Source organism: Hemiscyllium ocellatum, chromosome 33 (assembly GCF_020745735.1).
Source record: "Hemiscyllium ocellatum isolate sHemOce1 chromosome 33, sHemOce1.pat.X.cur, whole genome shotgun sequence".
Classification (NCBI taxonomy): domain Eukaryota; kingdom Metazoa; phylum Chordata; class Chondrichthyes; order Orectolobiformes; family Hemiscylliidae; genus Hemiscyllium; species Hemiscyllium ocellatum.
The window spans coordinates 38913734-38921727 of NC_083433.1; the positions used below are offsets into that span (position 1 = coordinate 38913734).

Below are 7994 nucleotides of genomic sequence, written 5' to 3' on the forward strand. Positions count from 1 at the left end.
TTCATTTGTTCTATTGTGATTGTAAAATATTGTTTAATTTCCAGTCCATTATACACTTAATTAATTTCCATTCAAATTACTGCAATAGACAGTTGATTAGTTTTCATTTGAGAAATCACATGAAATACAATATTGCAGTCCTGCCCGTCCTGAGTGAGAACATTATAAAAGGAGCTTGTGGAGGTTTGACAGTGTCTCTATTACTCGACCGAGGGAAGGTTTCAAATCACACCTTCAACAGAAATTTATCAAGAGCTGGTCTGAATGTTGATTAGGGGGTACCTGAGCACAGACTGAATTGTTTTTCAATCCAACATTAGATTTAATTTTATTTATTATATCAATAATCACAAAATCTGATACTTATTTGAATCAGATTACCAAGAAATGTGTATTGGAAAATTCGCTTTAGCCACTTTGCTTTTACAAAAGGCTTACATCTGTCCCTGTTTTCTCTAACTGAAAGAAATCTGAAGAGGAATTTCACTTTTAAGAAAAAGGGGGAGATGTTTCCCATATAAATTAATGCTTCTTCGATCTTTTCAGCTTATGTAAGGTTTCATAATAACGCTTTACTTTCGGATAGTGGGCATACCTGTATCTAATTCTGTCGCTTATAAGTTCCTAGAGAATATTTCAAAACGTTTCAGAATTAAATATTACGATGTCTAAGTAATGAGAGTGATCCTTTTTTTGTTCCAAAGGGGCAAGTCCAAACAATTGAAACACATTAAACATTATTATCTCGTGCTATACATTGGAAATAAAGTTGATATCTTCTTCAGTAAACTTACAAATCCTACCAGCTATTACTTGTCAGTCAGCTGGTTACCTACTTTGTAACTAAATGTTGAGATTCATCTAAATATTACTCTGTCCTTTGAATCAAAGTGAATTTGTAAATGTTGTTCAGTTTATGAATTGTCAGAAACTTGTTTTTATTTATCCATTCACCTGTTCATTTTGACCGTAAGATTGAAATGCTTTGAAAATATTGGAGTTCGTTCGTTTAAAAATAAGGTTTGCACATCTATCACATAACTTATTTCTTGTATTATGATTCAAGAATGTTTCTTGGTGGAATTCGAGTATATTCCAAATATTTGCTCACTTCAAATAAGTTCTTTAACACCCAGTTATCAATCTGTTGTTAATGTTTCAGCTGTTTACATTGACATTGATTAGGTACTCATTCAGAGAGATCAACTGGCAATTATAATCTACTTGCAGGATTATTGACTTGAAAGAAAGATACAGACGTGCAAACATTTTTTGGAAGGAATTGCGTTTTCATTCAAATGTGTAGGCTGTTCAAGAATTCTATATTGCCTTCCATTGGTTTTCTTGTCGAGACTGCAAAGTTATAACTCATGTGAATTTTAATGTTTTCTGTATTTTGAAATTTGTATCAGATTTAAGAAGAAAAAGAGGAACAATTAACATGAAAACTTCAATGAATAGAAAGCACAGTGAATTAAATTGACAGAGGAACCTTTTGGTATTATCTCTGAATATTCATTCAAATATTTCTAATGTCAAAAGAGCATGGTTTCGGAAAAGCACAGAAGGTCAGGAAGCATTCGAGAAGAATCAGAATCGACGTTTTGGGCATGAGCCCTTCATCAGGAATCTTTTCTGATGATGGTCTAATGCCCGACAGGTCGATACTCCTGCTCTTTGAATGTGCCTGCCCTTTTCCGACACCACAGCTTTCGTCAGTTTCTCCAAATACGTTGAATGGACGTGAACTGAAAATGTTAGCATCAGCAGTTGAACAAGACCAAATTAACACATTTTTGCAATATTTGTAGGGAAAACCTATTTGAGAACATGCAACAAATCAGATCGAACAACATGTCTTCCCGTTAGAAACCTTGGCCATTCATAATAAAGAATAATCATGCTTTGAACAATCAGTATGTTTATAACGAATGAACTGAAATACCAGAGGACAACGGTTGCATTTATTGGAGGAAATGATAACCAGATCCTTACTGTGATAGTGGTGATTGGTATCAGGAACAGTAAGATATTTACTGTGATTATTCCACTGAACAGTAATTAGATGGTCATGAAGATCTTTGTGTGGCTTTATGTGCAGTGATTTGTTGGAACATTGATTTCTGTAACATTGAGATATTTTACAAGATTGACAATTGACTGTTAAAGATAAGTGTTAAAGGCAACATATTTATTTTAAAAAGTGTCAGTTTTGTTTAGTGAAACACAATTCTAAGGTTACGGAATCCGTACAGTGTAGAAATAGACCATTTGGCCCAACAAGTCTACACTGACATTCCAAAGCATAATCCACTCAGCATCATTCTGCTCTCAGATTACTGGACATTTACCCCTGCCTAATGCAACTAATGTACACATCCCTGAACAAAATGTGCAGCGTAGCGTGGCCAATTTACCTAATCTGCAAATCTTTGGATTGTGGGAGAAAACCAGAACATGCAAACTCCACACAAACATGTGGCTGAGGATGGAACCAAACCCAAGTGCATAACCATGTAAGACACAAGTGCTAACCACTGATCCTCTGTTCTCAATGCCCAGCCCCCCATGCAAGAAGTGAAGTAAGTAAGAGATGTGCAAAACAAAAAAAAATCCCTAACAAATCATGAATGAACAATAATTAGAAAATTAATATGATCAAAGGAGACAACAATATCCAGTTGATTTGCATTATTTAATAACAAACTTGGGAATTGGCTAACTAATGAATAATGGGAAGTGACATTTGTTTATTTCACCGATGAAGAAATTGACTTGCGTTTCATCTTTGCAACACTACAGAATCGCGATTTATGTGCCTGAAATATTTGAATTAAGCTCTTTCCAATAAAAAAATATCAGTACAATCACATCGACTTCTTCATTCTTAAGACTCAAACATTATCAAATACTTTCCAGGAATTTCGAACCAGCAGAATTAGTTAATTTGATTTCTTGGGAACTCGAACAGAGTAAACAGCTGATTCTATGAATTAGTCATTCAATGTGATTATTCAGCTGAATACAACATCCCTTCTTTGCAAAAATGCTCAACTTCAAAAAATTCAAAATGCATTGCCATTGTTTAATGAGGTAATACAGAGACGTTAATTCTTTTTCATTTGACTTAATAAAACGCAGGAATTTTACATGATATTGTTTCATGAAAAATACTTAAAATTAGATTAGATTGCTTACAGCGTGGAAACAGGCCCCTCGGCCCAACAAGTCCACACCGACCTCGCGAAGCACAACCTACCCATTCCCCTACATTCACCACTTTACCTAACACTACGGGCCATTTAGCATTGCCAATTCACCTGACCTGCAGATCTTTGGACTGTGGGAGGAAACCAGAACACCCAGAGGAAACCCAGGCAGACACGGGGAGAATGTGCAAACTCCACACAGACAGGTAACCACTGTGCCACCGTGCCGCCCACAAATCTTATTGTGATTAGAAAGACAGTAAATGTTTGCATCAAAGTGAAATATGTTTAAATGAATTCACCTATGTTTCCGCAGGTAAAATAAGAATTAATAATAACAATGATTGAGAGATTGTACACTACAATATATTTAGTTAATCATGTAAAGAGCAATAATTCCACATTTACAGCAAATACTGGATTGAATAATTATTAGTTATGAGCAACAACTGAATTATAAATTTTGATCAATGAATTTAGAAATGATGAGAAATCTCGTTTTGCTTTGTGACTGAGGAATATGTGCAAAAAAACAGGAATTATTGCAGTTAAAAGTAAATGGAGGTCTGTGAATTTGAAGTCTGTAATTATGGAGATCATTCAAATAAGCAAACATTAGACAGTCACAATGTTGAATGGGAAGTCGTTGAATCCATTGTGTGAAACTTGACATGAAAATAAAGTTTCATATTGCAGTGTTGGTACTCAGAAACAATTGGTCAAATTAAAACGTGAATCTCACTTTACTTGTTCAACAGACTTTCTTAAATATTTATGCAATTATTATCATGACAATGACTTGATAATTAATTTTGTTATATGAGTAATTAAGATGATTCAATATTTCAAAAATATTATGTTATGTTGATTATACATTTATCAAAATTGGCAAATTGTGGAATAAAATAAACTAACTAGATTTATCAATTGAAAAAAAAGAGCCAATCAGTGATGAAAAACAATGTTTTTCTTTCTTTACTAAAAAATACAGGTAACATAAGAAATATGAATTTCTATCAAATGGTTTCCTCATAGAGACATGTTATTTTAATTTAGATGATTAATATTATGATCAGAGTTCAGAAATTTGTTTCAGAATTTGGAAGAAAGTTAATAGATAATGAAAGTGAGCATGAAAGTGAACTAACGATGCAGTCAATGACATTTGGTATATAAAGGAATTATAATAATTCTGTCATTATGGCACAGTGATGAATAATATTGGAATAGAAACGACAAAAAGAATCAACATGTTCAAAGCAATTCTTTTCTGATAATTAAATGGAACCAATGATCATTTTGCAGAGTACGTGATTTGAAAAAAAAACATTTAATGCGTTATATAAACTGAAAACTACTTCCATTTTGCAAAAATAGAGACTTTCCCAAATTCAACATTTAGGTCTGCTGAATTACAAAAACAAAAATGGTTGTAATTCGAAATATCTCTTGCACATAAACTTAAAATAAGTAAACTTAAAGATTTTTAGAATGACAAAACATTTCTTGTTTGCATGGTTGAATTACAGTCAGTATCCGTGATAAAGTAGAAGTATTGTTTTAAGCAACATAAATCATCTTTAACTACTGAACTGAAACAGAAGATATCAATTGCACTTGTTGCATGGAATAGTAACCAAATGCTTACTGTTATCATTGGTTTCAGGAGCAATAAGATATTTACTCAGGTTATTCTACTGAACAATAATCAGATGGTGATGGAAGTCTTTGTGTTGCTTTATGTATATTGTTTACTGAGAACATTGAGTTCGATAAAATTGAAATATTTGCATGAATTAGGAACACAGTGATAATTAGGTGCGAATGATCTGATTTAAAATCAGACAGTTCTTAATATTTACGAGGATTGCTGAGTGAAACATTTTTAAACCATCATGCAATCAAGGGATAAGTGAGAGATATGCAAATCGAACTTTCAAATGAACATTCCATGATATTTTCACACCATCTCAATATCACATTCAATATAAATAAGTGACTGGAAAGTTAAAGATAATTGGGCGGCACGGTCGCAAAGTGGATAGCACTGCTGCTTTACAGTGCCAGAGATCCGGGTTCGATTCCCGCCTCAGGCGACTGACTGTATGGAGTTTGCACTATCTCCCCGTATCTGTCCAGGTTTCCTCCGGGTGCTCCGGTTTCCTTCCACATTCCCGCAGGCCAGGTGAGTTGGCCATGCTAAATTGCCCGTAGTGTTAGGTATGGGGTAAACGTATGGGTGGGTTGCACTTCAATGGGTTGGTGTGGACTTTTTGGACCGAAGGGCCTGTTTCCACACTGTAAGTAATCTAATCTAAAAAAACCTCACACAATTCATAAATTAAAAATAATTGATAATTAAAATTGATAAATTTGTTTATTTTACTGAAGGAATAATTGATCGTTTCTCATATTTATAGCACTGGAACATAAAATTATATGTGTTTTAACTAATATGTACAGAACAAGTGAAAATTAATGATTATAATGGATACCTCAGCACCACACCAGACACGTGTCTGTCTCCTGAGGATGTCATTACAGTTCCATGCTGTGGCACGTCGGAACTGGCGGTCGATGAGTTGAGCATCGTATCCCGTTCTTGTGAGTGCATCCTTGAGTACTTCCACGTGTCTGTCACGTTCCTCCTCATCTGAGCAGATCCGGTGTATGCGCAGGACTTGTCCATAGGGAATGGCTGTTTTAATATGTTTTGGGTGGAAGCTGGAGAAGTGTAGCATTGTGAGGTTGTCTGTCGGTTTGCAGTAGAGTGTGGTGCTGAGGTATCCATCCTTGATGGAGACGCACGTGTCCAAGCATGAGACAGAGAGTTGAGAGTAGTCCATGGTGAGTTTGATGGTGGGATGAAACTTGTTGATGTCACTGTGTCCAGAGGAAGAAAATGTCATCAATGTACCTGGTGTACAATGTTCGTTGGAGATCCTGCATAGAGAAGAAATATTGTTCGAACATGTGCATAAAAATGTTGACATATAGGGGTGCACACCTGGTCCCCATGGCTGTTCCGTGTATCTGAATGAAGAATTGGTTGTCAAAGGTGAAGACATTATGATCGAGGATAAAGCGGCTGAGGTGTAGGATGGTGTTTGGAGATTGGCAGTTATTGGTGTTGAGTACTGAGGTTGTTGCCGCGATACCATCCTTGTAGGGGATGCTGGTGTCGAGTGCGGAAACTTCCCTTGTGACAAGGAATGTTCCCGGTTCGACTGGTCCGTGGGTACTGAGTTTCTGTAACATATCCGTCGTGTTGTGACAGAAGCTGTAGATCCCTGTACAATAGGTTTCAAGATGCCTTCCACATAGCAAGAGAGATTCTTGCATTAGGTCCTATTGACCGACACAGTGGGACGTCCCGGTGTGTTGGCTTTGTGTACTTTTGGAAGGCAGTAGAAGTTGCCTACACGAGAAGTACGTGGGATGAGGGCTAGTAGGGAACTCCGAAGGACTGGATACGAAGTTATAATCAGTGTGCTTCATTCTCAGGTGTGTTCTTTGGTCGGATCAGCTGTTTTTTGCCTGTAGTGTTCCTGGTTGTTCAGTTGTCGCTCCACTTCCTTGCAGTAATCTGTTCTATTCTGAATGACAATGGCTCCTCCTTTATCTGCTGGTTTGATGAAATGTTGTGATTGGTTTTGAGAGCCTGGATGGTATTGTGCTGTGAACGAGTGATGTTTTGCTCTACATTGTGGGTACGGCTGATGAATCCGGCATTTATATATTTCCTGACAGTTTGAGCATACATGTCAAGCCTAGGGCAGCGGCCCTCCGGTGGAGTCCACGTTGACACCTTCTTTGGCTGCTCCTCTACAGATCCCTGTGACGACTGTTCTAGTTCATCAGTGGGCTCAGTGGGATCACTGCCAGCATCTTGAAAGAATTCCCGGAATCTCATTCGTCTGATGAACTCCGCTGTGTCTGCTGCCAGAAAGATTTTGGTGGTGTGGCAGACGTTGAGACCCCTACTCAGGATTTCAATCTCTTCCGGTTAAAGGGCGTCGTCCGATAAGTTGACAATAGACATCCCCTTAGTGATAATGTTGTCTACTGTTCTTCCAGGGCGGGCTTTGATATTCCTGCTAAGAATGCCAAGCTTCTCCAGTTTTTTGTTCTGGGCGTGCATGTACGTAGTGTAGTTTTGTGGCTTGTCTGGTTGGCAACATCACGTAATTGTACTGACGTATCCTGTGTGCAGGGCGTGAGTGTGAATTTCAAGGTTGTGGCGCCTGCCATAGAGTTGGTGCACGAGATGATTGAGAAGTTTATGAGAGGTGCGGTGGCAACGTCTCTCTGCGTAGTCTGTGTTGTAGGGCAACCTAAGTGGGTTCGTGATCCGTAATCCTTTCGGGATCTTTCCTGCTTACTTGCATTCCTGTAGGAACTTGTTGTCTGTGTCGATATGTGCAATTTTCTCGGAGATCCTCTCCACTTTATGCCGACGGTTAGGGGTGTCGATAGTAGTCATCCTTTGGAGATGCCGGTGTTGGACTGGGATTAACAAAGTTAAAAATCACGCAACATCAGGTTATTGTCCAACAGGTTTAATTGGAAGCACACTAGCTTTCGGAGCGATACTCCTTCATTAGGTGATTGTGGAGGGCTTGATCGTCACACAGAATTTATTGCAAAAATTTGCAGTCTGATGTAATTGAAATTATACATTGAAAAATTGATTGTCTGTTAAGGCTTTCATCTGTTAGAATACAGTGATTGTTTCAATTCTTTCATGTGTAAATCACAAAAAACTTCTTTTTAAAGTTGCATTGG

At 37.3% G+C, this 7994-nt stretch overlaps 1 pseudogene; it reads left to right on the plus strand.

Annotated features, from left to right (window-relative positions):
• The window catches only part of LOC132831450 (cyclic AMP-responsive element-binding protein 1-like), a 28619-nt pseudogene extending 21383 nt beyond the window's left edge, over positions 1-7236 (plus strand).
• Positions 7237-7994: the final 758 nt, after the last annotated feature.